The following is a 21,790-nucleotide window of genomic DNA, read 5'->3' as shown; positions in this document are numbered from 1 at the left end:
AAGGCTGTAAGAGTTGGAAGCAGCCCATTAGAAATGGGCTCTTTAAACACCACACTTCTATTAAAACTGTTATAGAAGTGAAAAATGCTCTCATTTGGTGAGTAAGTGTTGGAAAGTACTCCTAGGACTTTAGCTAAGAAAAGACAAAAGTTGGCACCATGTGATCTTTTCGGAAGCTAGTTCTTTCCTGAACTGAAACTGTACAAAGCGTGATTTCTAATTCAGCACTCAATCCAAATGCTGTTATGAGTCAGTAGCAGACTCTCTCTTGACCTTAGCAGGATTCAGGTGAATAAAGGGAGCTTTGTAAAACAGAAACCTTCCTTTTGTATGTTAACCTTCCCTTTTTTTCTAACACACACACCCACCCCCCCACCCCAAGAGCTGCAGTACAATGACTGACAAGATTACATGATTAGAAAGTACACTGCGTGCGTGAGATCAGAGTTTATGAAACTCTGGAGCCGGTTATATCCAATGGATAGATGATGTGCATCAAGTGAGACCCTAGGTCGCGGGCACGTGATTGCAGTCAGTGCTGTGTGGTGCCAAGACATGGCTCCAGAGAAATCTGTCGGTAATTTAAAACATACTTTCCTAAAATAATGTATGTATGTGTTTCTGGTCAAAGCAGGGATGCTGACCTCTCCACTTGGGAGTTTTGGTGTTTGTGGACTCTCTCAGCAGACACAGTTGGTGTCAGTGTTTGATGCTTTTAGGGCTGGTGGTGTGGTGCACCGTGGTTTTGTAGCTTCTTTCAACCAGCCTCACTGTTTAACAAAACGAGATACAGCTAAAATAACAACAGTGGGAGACCAGGTTTGGGACCGTGAGGAGAGGTTAGCCCCTCTGGGCTGGTACAGAGACCCTGCCTGTATTGTGGGGTCCATGACATGCAGGAAGGGACTAGGTTGTTCACTGCCTGTTCCTCACTTGGGTGAGCAGCCACGGCTGGTGCTGCCAACCATCTCAAACCAGCTCAATGTGAAGTTCATTGCACCTCTTTTCCTGATCACCTTCTCTGACTTGGCACCTGCTTTGGGCTGAGGCACTTCAAGCGAGATCCTGAGGAGGCACAGATGTGTTGCGTCTCCTTGCTGAGGCTGGTATACAGAAGTGTAAGCCAGGCTCAGCGAGGGGAGAAAACTAATTAGCCCTTCGCCAGCACCTGCCAGGTTATTTCAGCACCCATAGACCTGAGAGTGCGCTCCATGAGAATCGTGTCCTACCTTACAGCCGTAAGGGCTCTTTCCTGCTGAAGGCCCTGGCTGATCTCACCGTTGGCAAGATCTCAAACCACAGCCAGCAGGTGTAATAGCTTGTGTCCGACTGCCTCCCTGGTGCCATCCATCCAGCTGTATTGCAGAACAAGCTCTAATCCAAAATGTAGCCTAAAGCCTAACATCCGCAACTCGTACATGGAGGGACTTCTGATACCCTGTAGGTAATTTCCTAATAAATAAAAAAAGATTTATTTCAAATAAATAAATCAATAGCATTTCCCACAATGTAAGAAAGGTACTGAAGGCATTTATTTTTTTTTTCCCCTGGTATTGTGAGTGTATTAATTCCATTAAGGTTAACTGTGTACAAAGTTTTGGCTGCTGGTGGAAATGATAGCCCTGAAGAAAGATGTTAGCCCTGAAGAAAGGGAACTTACTCTTCTGGTTGGGATGTTTTACTGCCTCTCCCTGTTGGGGCTGGTGAGCTCATACCGTGGTTCAGGTCATTCTGGGTAGCATCACTCTGATGTGGCAGGCGTAGCCTACTGCACGCTGAGATGCTATGGACACTTAGTTCTGCTGAACAATGAGAGCTGCCTCGACATGGCCAGCAGGCAGCAGCTAATTGTTCCTGGGGCCAAAGCAGTGATTTATTTGGCACAAGGTGCTAAAAATGGCAACTTGAAAAGAGAAAAAGGCGAGAAAAGCAACCAACAGCAGAAAACTGGCACTGAGCTCACATCGGTAACTCCAGCACTGATCCTGGCTGCATTCAAGGTGGTCTTGAGAAACAGCAGTAACTTCAGGTGAGTGGCTTTATAGTAAGATTTAACATTCATATACATTATTTGAAGTGTGTCATGCTTAATAGAGATTGAAGAGTTAGATGGTCTTATGTGATCTTTGATTGTCCACATACCTTCCTGTATAGGCATGGCAGGCTAACTCGGGTCATGTAAATGTATCTAAGTGCTACAAAGTGATCCACTGCTGAGGCTACTCTTGCTTGTGCAGAGCCTGGAGGAAGCCTAAAGGGTTTACCTAAAGGTTAACCTAAAGGGTTAATGTCGTGTCAGAAAACACATGAAGCAAAAGCTTTAGATGCAGCTGTTCCCCACAAAGACTTAGTGTGCGGTTGCACTACCTCAGAGAGAAAAAAGATAGCCTATTGATAATGCCAGGAAACTGAAGCTATGGGTTTGTGACAGATCTATTAATGATACAGTGCCACTGAAATAAAACTGGGTCAATTTTACTGAGGATGAACACACTAGTTACAATACTAGGACTTGCCTCCCAGAGCCGGAGCGCGTGGTACCAGACGCTGTGCAACATCACAGGATAGTGCCTGCACCTGTCCAAATAGCTTGCAAGTAGGCATCGGATGTGGGTTTAGGAACAGAATTTCAGAATGCTTGATGGCATTGGCCTTGAATGGTCCCTGGCTGCCTCCAAATGTGAATTAGGAGGTGGCAAAGTGAGCGCAGGCAAAACTCTGATTCAGGAGTCAGCCTGCTCCCACTGACCTCGCTGGCGGCTGAGCACACCCAGAAATGGATGCAGCCCATATGGCCAGCCAGCTGCTGCTAGACTACCTTTTGGAAACTGCCAATACTACCTAAGGACAGGCACCAGTGAGTCTCTTAGGTGCCCGAGTGCCTATTGATTGCTGGGGGGCTGCAGGCACCTAAATACACTTGTCTATTTGACCCAAAGCTCTCCTAAGCCTCTCCTTGCCTTCCCTTTCATGAAATGAAACGAGTGGCGCTGGCTTGTTTGTTTGGGAAGCATAAAGGTTCCCTAGGAGGCAAGGGCATGCAGACATGTCACTTAATTCTGGAATTTATTGATCACGAGATACAGAATCCCAAGATAAATAGTTTGTAGGTCAGATTGATTAGAGTGTAATCCTTACCAATGTCATTCCTGGTCTAGATTAAACCCGTAAATATAACTCAAGCATTGCACACTCCTGCAAGCAGACATCTCATGAGACTTAGGGACCGAGCCCATAAGTCTAGATATCAGTAAGAAAACCATTTGGAATTACATTTATTTAGGTTAGCTTGGGTCAGTTTAATGGAAGTACTCCCATTTCACATGTTCAGGGGCTCAATTTCAGCTAATTTAGCAGTCTGAACATTTTCTGTGAGCTCTCTCTCTCATTGCTGAAGACAGGTAGATACATCAACGCTTCCTATAACGAGCAAGCTTGGTCCTCACTTTAAGTGTGGATCTCCTACCTGTTGATGATCTGGGAAGATCTCACTCTTTTCAACTTGATTAACAGAAATTCCCACCGAACAGACCAGCTGCAATTTGGGCTCTGCAGCTCTCCTGAGGTCAGGAGTTTGCTGTTGCATGATGGAGCCCCAGTCTGTGGCTGACTTTGAGACCAACAGACCTGCTGAACAGGTACTCTGAAAAGGAGTCTGTCCTTTAGGACAAGCTATAATACTGGAAAGCATAGAATCTGGGATCAATTGTTTTTTTGGAGTCTATCCATTCAATTCAGGAAGTTGCCATCTATACGTCATTGCTTTTGAATGCAGAGTACAGGGTAAAGGTTTCAAAATTGAGTCCACGGTTGGGAACACAAATCTAAATGTTACTTCTTTCCCCAAATCGGCAGTCACACAACAACTTTGACAGCTGGGGAAAAAGTAGCACTAAAGCACTTTGCTCCCAGCTGAAGAATTGGACCGATTTGTACTGCATAATAGGATTATTCTGAGGACCATGACACTGCTTTTAAATAAGAGTGGATGATGAAGACCTGGATGGAAATTAATTCCTTGATCAGTTCTTTTGTAAGTAAAGCAGTTAGGTCTGCTGGTTGTTGGTTTGGATGGAAAACTGAGGTTTCACGATGCTGACAGCTGTTCTGGAGGCATGAAATGGAGTTCTGCTGGGGGTTGTATCCATGGGCTGGATCTGAAAGTCATAAATTGATCAGATTTTTTGAGCAAATTCCGTTTACAAGTAAAACTGGATGCTTTTAATAATCCAGATTGGCGCGGCCTACAATGATTTCAAAGGTAGCTTTGCATTTTTTAAGATTTCTAAGATTCCCTTCTCACCCAGCACCAGGCATCCTCCCCAATCTGCTCCCAGTGTCCTGTCCTCCTACCACACACTTACTGGGTATTTTTTCTCCTTCCTTTAGAGGCAAGCTTAGAAAGGATCTGCTTAAATACAGTATTCTCCTGGTCACATTCTTCCTTGCTGCCTCCTTCAAACCTTGATTCTGCCCCCCAGCCTGTCTCCAGCAGCAAAAGCAGCGACCTCCTGCTAGTGCCCGGTGCTGTGCCAGGGTCTGGAATCCAGATGTACAATCAGCAAAGGGATGGCCCCACATGTCTGTAGGAGCCCTCTGCTAAGGAACCATGGAGCCGGGTGAAAAGGCACAGGGCTGGCTTTCTATATTGCTGGAGGGACAGAGTCAAGCAGTGTGACGGAAGGGATTGGAAGGAAAAGGTTGGTCAGCTCTGCCCATCGTACAAATTCTGGAAGCATAAAATGAATGCTTGCTTGGCCGAATAAATACATATCTCTTCAGCATTAACAAAATAATTAAGTGCAGACAAACCCAGTCCCTCTGTACACCCGCCCTAATGAAATGACAGAAATTATCCTGCATGGCATGAGATTTCATGGGAATAAACGGTTTAATATCTATTTCTCCTCTTACTTAGTTGTGAGCCACTTTTCTCAGAGGTGAGTAATTGAGGAAGAGCTACTGGTACTTTAGCAATAATGTTTAATGAACTGAAAAATGATCTGTTTGTAGGAGGATTAATAGCTCTCTGCACATTAACCTCATGTGGTTAGTGAAACCAGACAATATCTTACAGTATGGCTCTGCAGCTTTCAGCCTGCAGCTCTCGGGCTGAAAGTCCTGCCGTGGCCTGGCTTTCAGAGGAACGTCACCTAGGTCTGGCAGGCTAGTGACCAAAGCACGTTTCTTCTAGGTGGTTTTTCTGCCTGAGCAACAAAGCCTCACTCTGTGGTTTAGCTCTCTTGAGAAGGCCTAGCCACATGAGCCACTGCATACCTGGGATTTGAACTCCATTGTTGAAAATAGTATGTTTTATCAATGGAAAACCAAATGCTTGTGAGCTATCCTGCCCTTAAAAATGAAATCCTGGAGGAGACCAGAGGTGTACATATTGCTGCCAGGTAAACCCGGCAGTGGCTGAAGCTGATGAAGTCGCCATTATGGGGTTATTTCCTGGTAAAATCTGTGGGTGCCCTGTCACCACTGCAGTGCCAAAAGGAAAGCAGTATCAAACACTGGTATGTATAAAAGTATATACCCTTACATAGGTTTGGGTTTATTGGCCTGTTGGGAGGGAGTATTCCCTGACGTTAAATTAACACTGCTGGTGCAGTCTGTGGTCCCTGTTATGTATGGAGAGAGGTTGATAAATTTTTCAGCACTGCCTGTTGTCGTTGTCTCCCCTTCCCTCCCCCCTCCCACCCCCACCCCCCCCAAAAAAAAAAAAAAAAGCAAAAAAAAAAAGCTTTTGGAAATGTGTATGTACAATTGCTTTAGTAAAGCTTATGGTCTACAGAGAGCATGGCATGGCAGCTGGGACCTCCAGGTATTTGCTCTCCAGCATTACAGAGGGCTTTTTCTCATGTTTTTGCAGGGGATGAAGTGCTGGCAGCTTTCATTTCAATGCCCAAGGAATGTAAAAAGCCACCTCCATTGCAGGTTTGTTAATACAAAAGAGAGAAGATAAAATCTAGAAGGGGAGCTGAATGACCTAGTTCTAGGGCTTGCACAATGAACATCTTTGATCTTTTATCTGTAGGATGAGCTGACTTTTCTACGAGGCACTAAATAAAATAGTTGGTCTGGCAAGAGGGAAGAAATAGGACAGTAGAAAAACAGGCATTAGAAGCATGGGCTTCAGCCCACCAGTATACCCAACAGTAAGTATCCAGTCAACACCTCTGAAAAAGCTGAACCTGCAATGACTGTCCTCTGACAGTCTCAGCTTTTGTCCTTTTAACGGAAATCTGAATTCTATTTTAGAGTGCTGGATGCAGAAAAAACACATTGGAAAACTATTTTAGATTCCCTTGGTCCCTAAATATTAATTTCTTTGAATAGTGGTGGCCGTGATGGTAGCCTGTTGCCACATTTCTTCAGCTTAATTCCAGCCTAATATTCACACCAGTGTTCAGCGCAGATTCCTTTCAATGTGGTTTAATTTCTATAGCTGTGTGTCCTATCAGTTATAGCTAAGTAAAATTAGACTGCAATTTAATTGTAACACAATCAGCAGTTCTGGTCAATTAGAATGAGATTGAGTGCTGTGTAAATCTGTTATGGTAGGAAGTGATGCTGAAATAAGCACTTGGAGTCTCTAGTTAAAGGACACTGCTGTGCCTCTGCAGTCCCATCCAGGCAGTTCAAACTCAGCACGTGCGAGAAACAGGCATGTGCCTTCCTGCCTTTTGCCAGGGTGTGCGCGGCACCTGAGCCCATTTCTCCTTTTTTTTGCAGTACGCTGTCTTTCGTGGCTGTACCGGGTGACATTTTCTTCTGCTCCTCCAAATCTGGCTGGTGAGAGGAGGCCGGGCTCTCTCGCTGGTGTCACCCTGTGGAGCAACCCGCAGCCCACTGGACAGCCCAGGTCAGCAAGGGGTGGGTGCCACACGGCCACGGTGGTACTCCTCAGCCTTCTCCCATGGGATCTTCAGGCACGAGACCTCCACCACGGGCTGGGACAGGGCAGCAGGGCTAGTGACGTGCTACCACTGGCTGGACTCCCCGCAACAGCCACCCACCTGAGAACTGAGCCTCTCCCAGCCCCTCTCCTGGATGCTCCTCAGTACCATGACGGATGCCAGCTGCTGGTTCCAGACAGTACTAAAAATGACTCACAGGACTCGCAGGCTGCAGGGTGACGCTGCGAAGAGCTGAGCAGGATTTAGCTGGGAAGTTCCTGCAACGGGGGAGTCAACTTGTGATGACCCCTGTGTCCTGCTGCAGGTAAGTAGGTTCAGGAGAATAACGATCTAATGGCATTAGTCTAATACTGTAGCAGCAGGAGATTATGCAGTCTGGGTTGACATTAGATGGCAGTAAAACCTGTGCTTTTCAGGAGCCCATATAGGTAGAAATGGGATTAAGCCAGGAAGAGGCAGGGGGACCTCTTTAGGGAGGATCTCCCGGACCTGCCAGAGCTCAGAGGTCACTGTGAAGCACCCTGTACAACTGGAAATTTTAAGCACGCCAAAGCAATTACCTAAAAGACCTTTACAGTCTAATTGGCTCAACCACGTTCATTTTAACTAGGCTTCTCATAAATAGATCTGGTAGAACTGCGAGGATATTGTAAAGCAGTTGCTGACTACCACTGGCAATTTGCTGCAGAAGCAAGGTGTAGCTCATGAAATGTCCTCAGACTTCACACGGCAGTGTTCCTGGTGTAGGCACCTCTGGAGCTGCAGGGGCTTTGAAATCTCCCTGTAGCAAGCACTGTATAAAAGACATGCTAACTGAATTACTCTCATAGCTGTGAAGCATGATGACAGCTGGTCCTGAGACATCACATAGGGCCCGCTGGCTGAAGCTTTACTGAGACTTTGAAAAACAGCAACAAAGAAGAGGAGGGCAAATGCATCACATGCTCTGCCGTGTAAATGGGGAAGGGCTTCTGAGAAGATAAAAAAATAATCTTTTAATATCATATAAGCCGTTTGTTCATTTAGCCACAGCAGAGCTAACAAACCCAAATGTCATCTCACAGTTTAATTGCAATGCTGGTAAGCCTTGTGGTGCCTCTTGGGGTTTTTGGTTTGGTTTCAAAGTCGAAACAGCTTGTAAAAGTAAATGAGTGTAGGAGATTTTGATTCTTCTGTTTACTTGTTGTTGCTTTGAAATAAGTGTTTTAGTCCTTCTGCTTGAATGAATGAATTTAAATTCCTTGCCCAGGAGTGCAGCAGAGCCCATGTAAAAGATCCAGTTGGGCAAGGGCTTCCAGATGATGGTTGTGAATGGGGAGGTGTTGCTCAGCCCAGACAATGTAATCTAGTCTCCCACATGCCTGATGGCAAAAGGCAGGCTAATTCAAGTTTTGCTGTCGGGATTGGGAAGTTTAGAGACACCTCATACGACTGAACCCTTCTCACTGCCAAAACCACCCCCTGGCAGAAGAGTTACACAGTTCCTTTTTCCCAGAGGGTTTGCACACTGGTTTTGGTGTTCACTCAGCTCTGGCGATTTGTTTTCTGTATAATTCAGCATGAATTTTGATTTGTCTGTCCATGTTTAGGACAGCATTTGCTGGTAAAGAGCACAAGCAGAAACAAGTGGAACACCAAGATGCTGTTTTCTAGCAAAGCAAGCCCTTCAAGTTTGTTACCAACGCATTCACGATTTGTTCAGGGTTGAGAAAAGTCTTTAGCTGTCTGGACTTTAGTGAGTTAGATGGGAATGAGAGAGCTCTCATCCATTGCAAATCAAGCCATGAAGTCTTTCCAAATACGCTGAGCCTGGATTTTCACAGGAGGCTGCTCAGACAATGCAGTCATGGAAACCCACTTTTAATCCCGCCGGGAAGTCCTGTAGTGGGTAGCTGGAACCAGCTGTGACACAGCCAGCGCAGTGTCACTTGGGAAGCACAGGTGGTTGATGCAAGCCAGGGACATGCAGGCTCCACTGACCTTTACTGTAGGGCCCTGGTGGCCTCTGTGACAAGTCTCTGTTCGAACCCCATTTTAGTGCGGGATAGGATGAGGTTTGTGTGAGCCTGCAAATAAATAAGGCACACAAATATTGTCAGTCATCACTGCATTGCATAGATGGATGTTAAAAATTCAGTGTTGGCTTTTTTGTGTTGGAGAGCTCCAAAATGAACATATGCATCTTCTACTTTTGTTCAGCTGAGCAGATTTTTAACTCACGTGAAATCTCTTAGGAGAAATCCCTGAATTTAACATCCTGTTTTCTCTCAGTGAGGTGCTGGTTAATTTAGGGTGTTATGATGTTACTGTGTTTCCCTCAAGTACCCATTTAAAACATCTTCAAGTGTAAATTAGTTTCCTGTGTTATTACTCTTGACTAATTTCAAGCAGCAGTTTGGAGTACAAGTGTTCCTTTCTCAGCTAGACCTGTCTCTGTATAGCAGAAAGCTGTATCAGAACCTTTATGTACTGCAGCAGGCCAGCTAGAATAAATAGAGTACTTCTATGGGAATGAACTAACCATTACATTTTAATGTTACCTAAAGATGTAAGACCAGCAGGGAGTAAAAATAGCAACAATTTGTCATCATAGCTGTCCTGGCATTATTTCGCGTAATTAGTATTACTGTTATCTACGCTTCAGGTGTCCCTTTTGTGCCAATGGGTCTCTTTCTGAGAACAGCTGTGTGTTATGGCACCGTAAGCAGAGAATAAGAGCTAGTCCCTGCCCTGAAGGCCTTCCAGTAATATTGGATATAGGACAAGAAGGGGTTGAGAGGAAGGCACACAGCTTCCAGGCAGAAGGTTGTGAGATGAGCCACTAAAAATTTAACTAATTGAAATTAAGGACTTCAGTCTAGCTTGTTCCAGGGTTTTCCTTTTAAATTCATATTATCATGGCAGGCGTTTAAAAATACATGCACCCAGAAAGACTGTACAGGCCTTCTGTGAGTCAGGTTGAGACAACTATGTTTTCTCTTGTTTAGATGTGTGCAATAGCTACTGAGTCGATTTTGATATAGATAGCTGCAAGTGGCTCTTTCCGAAGGGTTGTAACAGAACATGTATTTAGGAGGCCACATTGATTCATTACCGGCTTCCGGTGAGATAACGTGTGAAGTGAACATGAAAAATCAGTAAGACAAGCAAAATGGAAGAGCTTGAGATAAGCAGGGGGAGAGAGAAGAAATCAATGTCATCCAGTGACTATGCTGGTGAAACAGAGCCTATAAGAGATGATATTGAATTCGTAAGTCATGTATTTCAAATACCGGCCCGTAACATCACGTGCAACAATATGTGTAACGGGGATCGAGATCAGTATATTCACGTAGTTGCAGTGAAATTCTTCAGACACCTAGTGAACTCTTCCTCCTACAAACTATTACAGTAAGTTCATGGCCATGCCAGAGTATGTTTTCAAGAATAACCTTTATGTATTTAGTACAGAGAGACTTATTGATGTAAGATAAAATATTAACCTGCCTTTCATAACCTGGGAAAAATATGCCACATCATTAGAAATAAAGACATTGACTATTACCTCATTGCTGCCCGTGGGTGTGTGCGGGTACATAAATAAATAAATAGCTAATACAGCAAGGTCCTCTAATCAAAGCTGATTATTAATTTCATTCAGGCCACTTGCTCAGATTTTTGGAAAGACTGTACAGCATCGACAGGAAAGCTGCCTGAATGCTTTTTCTCCATGTTTGTATCTTTTTCTTACTTTCATTCTACTATGTCAGTGGACAGCTTGGCACTGTAAGAGAGTGAAGGCTCTCATTTCTTTTCCCACGCAGGACTGTTTCATACAGTACATTATCAACATCTGATATTAAATGCATAATGGAGATTGTATTTTCCCAGTATCTCCTCACTGACTGGGGTTTGTCCCTCATTCAACCTCTTTTCAACACCATTGAAATGCCTTTCAAGAGCATCCTTTCACTACTGTGATATTAGAATTTATTAAATTCTGTTGGCATTTTGAAACCTCTCTTTAAATACTCCTTGGACAAATGAGACATAGGTCATGGTTGAGCTGAGCACAAGAATGCGTGATGTGAAGGCAAAGGTGTTGTATTGCCATTAAAAAAACATATTTTTTTTTTTTTTCAGGAGGCAACAAAGGTCCGTTCTAGAGTCCAGCTGCTAAAGCCAGAGCAGCCCTTGCACCAGCTGCCCAGGACGCCTGCGGCTTGTGGGGCTGAGATGATTTACTAGCACTGTAAAGAAGTTGGAGACCATTGCCTGCTTGGAGGTATTTGCTGGTGAAGGGGAAATCCTGAGGATGTAATTGTTTTTGTCACAGGTCTGCCGTTGATTGTTTTGTTCTGAGGGTTTTTTTGTTAGCTTTTTACAATTTCTCCAATAAGAGTTCAGCCCTCATGTCTTCTGACTTCTTCTTTCTAATCATCGTCGTCAGTCCTTTGTAATCTTTGTCAGCCACTCCAAGCTAGGGTTTAACAGCTGAAACTAGTGAAATGTCCTAAAAACCTAGGAGTTGTCTCCTTACAGCAGCAGAAAAACTGAATTCCTCATGTGTGTTATTTTCCTCTCCTGAAGTCTACAACCACACGGTTTACACCTGATTTATTTATAGTATCACTTGCTGTTAGTGTTCTTCCCTCCCATTGGAATATAGACTTGTATTTTGCTTGGAGCGAAGGCAACACAGAGGGGCCTGTTACAGCATGTTTTAGTGCCTAGATGCAACATTGCTGTAACAGGCCCCTCTGTGTTGCCTTCGCTCGGAGAAACAACTGCTTGTTTACGCTGAGGTTCCCATCCAGAGGTGCACCCAAATCTTCTTTGAAGCTTGCCTTTTGAAATTTAGAAGTCTAGCTAGGCTAGTGACTCTGTTGTAAAGGCTGAGTTAGCCTTGTGTTGAGTTTATAATGTGAAGTACTGGAAGATACAATTACTTGTCTTTGTGTATCATCTCTTGTGTTGCTCTGTTCTTCATTTACTTACTGTTTACATGCTTGTGACTCATTTAAATTCTAACAAAAAGACAGACAACCTTGAAACATCGTTCTTGTTTTTATCTGGGGCAGGTTTTTTAAGCTTCCAGCATTCCCAGCTTCTCTCTTGGACGAGTCTAAACATAAGGTTTAGTCTGGTGATCTAACCCGACTCAGAACACAAAAGTGGAATTTGCGGCCATAAATGTACAGCTACCAGGCATCATGTTTCCAAATGCAATATCATCTTATTCAGAAAAACACGCAAAACTGTATTTCAGCTGAATTTTGATTTTCAATGAGGAATTGTAAATTTTGGCAGAAGACACAAAGTTTTTATGAAAACTTTGCACAACATAATAACCTTTGTGAATAACTGGGTTGTACTTTAAACTGAACTTTTCCAATGACCCAGTTTTCATTTGCAAGGGATCGGTGAGGGCATTTATGAGAAATTCATTACCATTACGGGTTTGACACCTTTTCCATTTGCGTTAGTCTCTTTCTCTGTGTCCAGCATTATCTAAAGCTTTTCCAAATATCACCTGAAAATTGTATTTCTGTAGTCATAGACAGATTAAAATTGCCCTTTTGCTATGTAGATGTAACAATAATAATTTACCTAAGTAAAAGAAAAGCATCAACTGTTCCAAACAGCTCTTTTAAATCACTTTTCACTCCTCCAGTGCCTGAATAATGCAGTTCTTCACAGTTTCATTGCTGTAAACACAGCTGCACCCCAGTGTAACTGCATTCATTTCAGCTGCCCTACTTTGATGTGGTGCAAACCAATGATGGGACAGCACTTGCTCCCAATTTTTTCCTCATGTTCCACAGTGCGTTTCCACTAGAAAATGCATTCATTTGGCAGCAGAGCTGAAATGTGGTATTTACAGGAAAGTTAAAGAGAGAAAAAGCACTCTCCTTTGGAGTAGGTGTATCTTTATATATGTGTCAACTCACCTCATGGCAATGTTTGTAACTCTACCTATGCTAGATTCAGTATGAGAAGACCACGATTAAGTCAACTAATCTGGTCTTTCTTTCTCTTCCTTGAGCTGTATGGTCTCAATGTATTTTAGGCAATTGTCTGCAGCAGAGGGTTGAAAACTTTGCCTATCTGTTCTATACACCAGAAGCCAGCTGTCTGTGATTTGCTATTTGTAGTCTCCCATCTCATGCTGGAAATCTTCAGGAAAAGAGCCAAGTTACAAACCAGCCCTTATTTCTCACGGCAAAAGCAAGACATCACTTGCTTCCTTCTCCTACCTCACCTCTGCATCACGCTCTGGAGACTGGGAGGATGGCAGCAGTGAGTCAGTGTTCTCAGCTTTGCAGGAAACATCCTTTCGAGAATAACTTTTGAGTGTGAATCTCCTCTGTTACTGTTGGAAAATAATGCATAGGCCTTAAAATAAGTAATTGCTCAACCTATCCCCATGCACACATATGGTTTGCAGTCTCCTACATCTTGCTGGGGTTTATGATACTGCAAGAAGAGCTGTGACACAGCAGAGCTGGGGCTCTTAGGCCAGCCAGCAGGACTAAATAGAGTTGAAAATGGAAACATCAGCATCTGAAGTCTAATGTGTCCGTGAAGCTCAGAAGAGCTTTCGTTAGTGGCTTTGTTGCTTGCCAGAAAGGACCTTATATCTGACTCTGGAAAGAGTTTCTCTAGTATTCTGAAAAAGTATTTTCTTTTCTGGATTGAGTAGTAGCCTTAATCCAGAATTACCCAGAGACATTTTTACAGGGTAGAACAGGAGCGCCCCCAAGTCCCACAGAGGATGAATGATTGAAAGGTCATTTGCTTTCATTCTCTTTCCAGAGATGTAGTATTTTCACATAGCAGAAACATACATTTGTTCATTAATTTAATTTCAGATGGTACAGAGGAGAGCTTTCCAGAGGCTTCTCAGCAGAGCAGAAGACGCCTCACTAGTTGGGATTAGGACTGTGAGTCATGAGCGGTTTTTTGCTGCTTTGAATCCGGTGCAACGTATTTTATGCCTTCAGGTCTTGGGGCCTGTCCTTCTCTTCATGTACTGCAGGCTTTCCTGTGGTGCAGACACCTTGTACTTAGGATGTGCAGCACTTCATGGCTACCTGTAGTGCTGGGGAAGGAGGCAAGTGTCCCCTTCCAAAAAATACTGTGATGGAGCCAGGTTGTTCTGCACCATTAAAGAAATAAGGAACCAAGAACAAAGCAGCCTTAGGAAAAGAGGTGGGGGAGATAATCACTCCTGTTGTGCCTGTAATGCAGTAGGGTTAAGAGCTCTATTTACATGCAGGCACTGTGCTCTTAACCAGCTTAGCTGGAAACCATAAGAGACCAGATTGTTTTAACAGCTCTACTGTGGTTGCAACTCCTTGGAGGCTCTTCATCACACAAAAGTCCTGCTGTGTTTTCAAGCACCTGTGTGTGCTTTCTGGCATGTCCTAGGCAATCACAAGGGTCCAGTACTCCAGCATCCATAAGCTTCCCCATCTTTTCATTAAAGGTGTCTTTAGGCAGCATTGTGCACTTCGTATAATACTTTATCCTAATCTGTGCTTCATTTAATAGTAATAAGGTTTTTTAAATACTCCGGTTTGGAAGATTTTTGCTGCCTTTTTTTTTTTTTCCCCCCCCCCCCCCCCCAGATGAGAGAAGGAAAGCTGGAAGCAGTAACGATTGGAAAGAAGGCAAGAAAATGAAGATAGAGATACATACGAGTCATTTAGGAGGGAAGTTTGGCATGATGTTATTAGTAAAAATGGGGAGAACTAAGGAGGATGATAGAAAGGGCATTGTTGAGACATATCTTGGAAGTGATGTCAAATCTCCCTACTTGCCATCCTGCAGTGGGGAGGCAAAGGCTTGGCAGCAAGTACAGCAGCCCTGTGGTTTGCCCCAAACCCTGCTGCTCACTGGTAGTTGATGCCTGTGTTGCTTGAGAGGAGAATTAAAGCAGCTCCCTCATGTGGCTATAATCCTGCGTCCCCAAGGCTCACATTCACGTGGCGCTCAGCAGCTTTGCCACCAGCGCAGGTAGCCCGGTATGCCAGCCATACAGCTCTTGTGCATCAGCACAGCAATGCAGAGCACACAGAGTACGCTGCCGAAGCAGGTTAGAAAACTCCTGGCACCCGACTCATGCCTAAAGTGATTTTTGTTTGGAACGTAAAGTTCTATATATACATTGTATATGTGATATATTAAGACCTCTCTCTTTAGGTATAACGTAGCTGGTACTACAGTAGAGCTATGTGCAGGCTGTCCCACTCTTTCCTTGAAACATCAGCCAGGAGGAGGTACAACATAAAATTCCCTCTGCCCAGCCTAAGCACAGTGGTACGTACCCCTCGTGCAACAGGTCCGCTGATGCAAGTTTGAGCAATGCTATGGTGCCTCTTCCAGTTTTTTGTGCTGCCTGGTAAGAGTCTGAAAACTGCATTCAGGCAAATCTCCTGTGAAGACAACACTCCCTCCTAAGAAGCTATAGAAAAGAAATGCTGTTCTGAAAATAAATAAGGTATGTTATTTCAAAGATCCCATTGTTCTTGATTTTTCCTTCTTTGTGAAATAGTCTCTTATTTTCCAAAGAGGAAATACAGTCCCTAAATTAGATCTCTCAGGGATGCTGGCTCCAGAATTGTGAAAATTAATACACAAGCAATTAAATTAGAAAAATAAAAACAAACCCAACAATGGAGCAAGAAAGAAGTCACTGACATTAAAACCAGAGATATGCAAATTTGGTCATAAACTCTCAGCCAAATTTAGGAAATTTTTTGATCTTTAATTCACTTCATTCTATCATCAGAATCCTTCTTGCTCATTTTCCCCCAGGATAAAGGTCCATCATTAAATAATGGATGCATAAAATCCTCTTTCTATTTCTTCCTCCAAATAAAATTCTTTATAGAAAATAATGAAGGGGAGCAAAAATTGAAGATGAAAAGAAACTACAGTGATGGTAACTGACAAACAAAGCCAGGGCTTGACGGATTAATTTCATTCTCTGAATTACACTGATCTTATTTGCAGGGTCATTTGATGCCGCTTTGTTTTAGACTGAAGAGTCCTGCACACAGAGAAAGAAGTGAAAAAAAAAATAAAGGAAGGAGTTTTCATTTGGTGTGAAGTAGACTGAGTTTTGATTTACTTGCTTTTTATAAACAGCTGGACTTTTACAGTACTAGCCTGCAGAATCAGGAAAGCTATCACTGTGCTATTAACAGACAAGCCCTCTGAAGCTACCCCACCCACAGAAAAGCAGAGCCACCAAGGAGCAGCAAGACACAGTGGCCTTCAGGGAACACAGAAAAATTTGTTCTATGATATCAGCAGAGACCTGCAGGACACCTGAAATTTTTACTTTGGGGCTATTAACATTATGTATTTTTATTTTTCTACCCAAAACAGTTCAGGTGATCAATCTGCATATGACAGCCTGGACTGTGCTGCTGAGGGAGGTAATGCTCAGCACTGAGATCACCCTGCTCTGAGCCGGCCTTTGTGGCTCCCAGGCAAAGTGTTTCCCTTCTCCCTGGGGCAGAGACTCAAACAGTGTCAGAGTGATTGCTATTAAAAAAAGTCCTGGCTCATATAGATGTTCACAATTACCTAGAAAGTATATCTGCAGCTGTTAGTACAGCTTGCTAGTTAGAAACTTTGAAGGGCAAAGTCAAGTAGCTGTAAATTAGAAAAAGCCACAAAAACTTCTCTTGTAATCTTCATTCAGTTTGTCATGGATATGTGTTATGACATAACCAGATTTTTGGCATTATGTGTAATGCGCTCAGCACGTTCTTTTTTTGTAGCCAGTTCATTGATAGGAAGGTGGTGGTGGAGAAAGGGAACTGCTCTCTTTAGCAGTAGTGCACTATTCGGAGCTACAGCTGTTCATTTTGTCACCAGGAAGATCTCTGTACATCTCAGCAGCTCAGCTGTAATTAAAAGTCGTAATTGATAGATGATTAAAGGCTGTATCATAAAAAATGACTTGACCCTACTACTACAGATTATTAGATTACCAAATAGAAGTAGGCATTTTTCAATAAGGTTCTTTTGCTCTTCCAGATTATTCCTGACAGCTCCTGTAATGAAAATGTCAAGATATCTCTGTGAAATGTCTTTGAATTAAGAAGGCACATTATCATGTTTGCAAATTGTTACCAAATTACACTCATCAAAGGGGTATTTTACTCCACTGATTGTTCTGTTACAGCAAAAAATAACAAAAAGCCTAGAGATGGATGTCCTTGTGCAGCAGCATTTCTGTCATGTTGTCAAATTTCATTAATCTTCCTTTGGCTCATCTGTGCTTCTAAAATACCTGCAGCATTACTTGCATATCTGTACTATTATATATTATACTTGTCTAATATACTAGCTGTGCATGCTGTAGACCTTGAAAGTGGAACTAGAATTATAGGCCCTTTGTAAAGGGGGTGAAGGCTCCATTACCATTCATTATAAAAAGGGATTAATTAAAGAACTAACTGCTGAATGAAATGGTTTAAAAGCCTCTTCAAAATGATTGAGTTTAGAGAGTCCTGCATTAACAATAACAGCCTAATTCTGGTAGACCAGAACAGTATCTGTTGGTGTTTTTTTTTTAACATTTCTAAGCACAGCATTAATATCAAGCATTGCCAATTCATAACATTTTCACAGCCTGTCTTATGATATGCATATATAGACAGATGCATAACAAAATATCTATCTCTATATCATACGTTATATAAAAATTTCACTAAAATGTGTAGAAACAGATATTAAAGCCCTACTTAAGTGTCCAAGAATTGCATGAACATTTCATTTTCCTTATTAAAAATATTCCTGACCCCTGAGGTCCGTAAAAGAACACAGACATTCTTGCCCTGTTCACCAAAAAATAAAATAGGGGAAACAGAATTCAAATAAAAGAATAAATTTTTCTTCTTTTCCTTTTTGTATCTCATAATCTGTAGAACAATCTCACATTTTTTTAAGTCTTTGCACATGCAAAACTGGCTCTCAGCAGCAGAGATTTGTTGTTTACAATGCATCATCTTTTCAGCTTTTAGCAAGGAATCCAAGAAAAATGAACTCAAAGTAAGCATTATAATGCTTATAAGGGTAACAGTAAGGAAAAAACACAACAGGTTTTTTTATCTATAACAAAGTGCAAGGGGGAGCTGGGGCTCAGAGACACAGACTAGAACAGAAAAATATACTGTTTGAAGCACCCTGTGAGGAAACATCATTTAAGAAATGAAAACTTGACTTTTCCTAGTTAATCTGACCTTTGGAAAGAAGGTAAAGCTTTCTTCAGACATGAAGTTGACATCAAGTCAGCTGAGCTCCTTTCTGTCAGCTTTCTTTCCTGTGTGCAAGGTAGCTTTAGAGGCTTCTCTTAAGAAACTCAAGTTTTAAATTGCCTTCCTGTGCCAAAGTTTGGACACAAGAAAGCAGATGCACCATTTCATAAGTATCACTTTTTTTGTTATACTGCTTCTCATATTAGCAAGCTAGGATATGACTGGAGTCAAACTGGACCCTTTTACAGAGCAGGATGTAAGCAGAGTCCTAGAGGAGCCTGAATGCTCCTACTAAATAGATACCCAGCTGTGTAATGATGCAGCTCCGTGTGTGAGGCCCTAATGGTACAGCAAATGTGTGAGTACCCTTGCATGGCCCTGGGAAAAAAACATGCAAAGAGGTACACGCACCATATGTTCATAAAAATAGTTTCTTCCATTCGTTCCAGCTTACCTTCTTATCCTGTAGGTGCTGGGCCTGGAGAAATGATACATCTACTGCAGTGCCTGTCTGTCCAATGAAATTTATGTTCCAGGTTGCAGGCCGTACAATGACTAAAAAAAGGATCAAATTGAGATTATCAGAGCCTGCATGTTAATCAGGGAGCAATTTTTTCAGGCAAGAAGCAAGGATAGGGATTGTCCTGTTTGTCGTCCCCCGTCTGGTGTACATGTGCGTTAATCTGCAAGAAGACACTTGACTACCTGGGTTTCACAGCTCTTAACACCTCCATCGTGACAGGAACCTAAACCCAGTTCTCATTCATAAAATGCAACCAAAACAGTAAGGAGTAGCTGCAGTGACCATATTTTCTTTAGCAGCTCTGAGTTTCAAGAGACACTGTTCAGCTAGGTTAGTGGGGAACCTGGGATCAGTTCCCCCTCCAGTGCACATCATGCCCCAATATATTCAGATAGCTACAGGTGCCTTGTTTTCCCAAGGTTAAAGATCTGCAGAGGTTTGACACAGAGAAAAATGAAAGATTCAAGTGCCATTCTTTGCTGACAGTGCCAGAAATGTTGGGGTTTTTAAATGTTATTATATCAATTCTAGTGACTGCAAAATTTGAAATAAATAGAAATAGAAAAATCACCGTTTCAACTTGACATATGGGGTCTCAGATAAATAGTCTTTTGTGAAACCCTGCCATTCACTCTCAGACTAAATATTATTTTACAGCATTTTCAATAGCCAGGTTTTATAAGCAATTTCTTCTCATTGTCCTCTTATTTTTTCCCCTGTATTTTAAAGCATCAAGGAAGCCACTTTTTCTGTAGTACCTGCATCCATTCTGCCAGCACCCCAGCAGCACACAGCATGCATATGTATATAAAGAGAGTGGAAAATTCCACTGAATGAGAGCTCTCTCAGTACTCTTCCAGGCTTATATCAGCTTCTACAAGACAGGGGAGTGGAGATACTCACTTTTAATGCAGCAGGTGTGTAGCTTGTGGAGTGCATTCATCATTCACCGATTCCTGCCCTTCTTCCATATTCTGTGGGAAAGCTGCGTGTGAAGGCAGGCAGGACTCCTATTTGATATATGTCCATCTTTATGAATTAAGAACCCTGGTTTATTCCTTGACACCTACTGTCCGAGGTCTGATTTAACTTACTCTGTCAGTTAGTTACAACTGTAATCACCCCCAACCCTCCTTAGCGTGCTTATCCCATCCTCCCTGCCAGTAACAATTCATATAATCACACCCTGACTCGTGGGGTCACTGTAAGCAACCAAACACTGACAGACAAAAATGAGCTGTTTGGCTGGAAAGGGAGCAGCTCAGACTCAGCAAATGCCTGATGTACTGTGGCAGTGATGGTGATGCAGAGCAGCTAGCAGCCAGGAGTGATAGGCATCTTGTCCTACTGGCCCAGCCACAGAGAAGTTGAGCGCTCTTGAACACTCACAGATGCAGGTGTGTGCTTGCTGTCCCCACATAGCTGACTGCTTTCATTTTTGTTTCAAGGACTCCAGAAAGTTCCACAGCTAAGGAGAAAAAAGGCAGCAAATTAATCCTGTGTCAGAGGAACATTAAGGCTGATGAAATGTATATATAAACTACTAGAAATACTGGCATTATGTTAGCCTGCAGAAGTGTGACATGCACGACAATGTGAGTTGGAATGTTCATGTTGCTGGCAATCACTCTGCAGGATTCCTGCCCTACATAAGCCACTGCTTTAATACTGAATCTAGGCTGAAGACTAAGAGGAAGGGATTGCAAGTCCATAAAATACATTACACAGTAAGCACAGCACTGCCTATTAAAAGCTTCTTCATTCTTCTTGCAGTACAGATCCAAGCAAAGCCTGTGTCTGTAAGATCAATTAATGGTAAAAGAAGCTACCAACAACATGAAAATAAGCTGCTTAAAAATCATACTGTAAAAGAGACAAAAGCTGGCTGCTGCTCTGTGCTGTGATTACTCATAAGTACACGAGCTGATGTCTGACTTAGGTGATGGGCAGCTGCAACTGAACATAAACCCTAAAGGATATAACTGTACTCAACCAACGCCATTCCATGCCCTGGCCAATGCAGATGGTAGCATAATGATGCATGGGCCCAAGGTGAATCTGTTATTGGAAGCTGGGCAGCTGCGAGAAGAGGAGCCGATTAGTAGTGTGTGGTGCCTTTGCCAAGCATACTGCCAGGGCATACAAGGAGACCCAGGCCAGCCCAGAAAAAACATCCCTGAAAAACAGCTTCTTCCACTCTCTCCACTGCTGTGATGAAGCCCAAAGCTGCCCAGCATTCCCATGCCTCTTCGCATTCACTTACACAATTTACTTGTTTGATCTACTTCTTCATCATAAGAAAAATACCACAGGAAGAATCACAGCACTGACCATGAGGGTAAGATGGCATCGTCTGGGTCCCACCCAGTGTGCAAAACAAGACCTGGCCTGTCTTCTGGCCCTGAGGCACAGCAGGGCTCACATCTGTGACACCAGCCCTGTCCTCACCCCAAAATAAGGTGCCCTGCTCCAGGCAGATCTCTGGGAACAGCCCCTCAAACACATCATGCCCTGTCCCTCACAGTCCCGTTTTCTATGACATCCTGTATGGTAGAGGCCAAAACTCACATCCAGGGCATGCAGCCTTGGCAACAGGTTATGCTAACCTGGCTTGTGCTTACCTTCAGCAGCACTTGTAAGTACTATATCAAATGGGAATCTCTCCAAAGAGCTGCTCTGCCAGTGTAGGATGCTTTGCGGGATGCTTGTTTGCATGCCTTGTTTGCAAGAAGAATTACATCTTGGTCTGTTTATGCTCAGAGAATTACCCTGCTGTTGTGGGTGTATCCATGGCCACATGCTCTGAGGTGCTCCAGCATGGCCTCATGGACAGCCACTGATGCTTCAAGCTGTACTTGCTGCAGCATGGACTTACCCACCACCAAAGACGCTTTAAGGTATACCTTCTCCAGCACAGACTTATCCTTAGGCCACAATCTCTTCAGAGGTATACCTACTGCAGCACAGACAACCACGGCCACAGATGCTTCGAGATACACCTGCTCTGGCATGGGCTTATCCATGGCCACAGGCACTTTGGGGTGTCTTGCTCCCATGTGGACTCATCCACAAGTCAGTCTCTTCGACTC

General features: G+C 43.2%; 2 long non-coding RNA genes across 3 annotated transcripts in view; one reads left to right on the top strand and one right to left on the bottom strand.

Moving 5' to 3' along the window:
• Window positions 1–389: 389 nt before the first annotated feature.
• On the top strand, window positions 390–11,646 carry LOC129736060 (uncharacterized). Of its 2 annotated transcripts, none has more exons than XR_008732231.1 (3): window positions 390–2,029; window positions 6,739–7,227; window positions 11,046–11,646. It is a non-coding gene; the product is annotated as an uncharacterized LOC129736060 (long non-coding RNA). The 2 variants fall into 2 exon arrangements; XR_008732232.1 differs by lacking the exon at window positions 390–2,029 and adding an exon at window positions 5,770–5,940.
• A 7,975-nt stretch (window positions 11,647–19,621) lies between these two features.
• Window positions 19,622–21,790, bottom strand: part of LOC114015328 (uncharacterized) — a 111,420-nt gene continuing 109,251 nt past the window's right edge. The window contains exon 4 of the long non-coding RNA XR_003559185.2: window positions 19,622–20,169. This is a non-coding gene — a long non-coding RNA (uncharacterized LOC114015328). The remainder of the gene's footprint in view (window positions 20,170–21,790) is intronic.

The sequence above is a fragment of the Falco cherrug genome, chromosome 4 (genome assembly GCF_023634085.1).
Source record: "Falco cherrug isolate bFalChe1 chromosome 4, bFalChe1.pri, whole genome shotgun sequence".
In the NCBI taxonomy this organism is placed as follows: Eukaryota; Metazoa; Chordata; class Aves; order Falconiformes; family Falconidae; genus Falco; species Falco cherrug.
The sequence above is the reverse complement of the archived record's forward strand: the minus strand, read 5'-3'. Positions and strand labels throughout refer to the sequence as shown.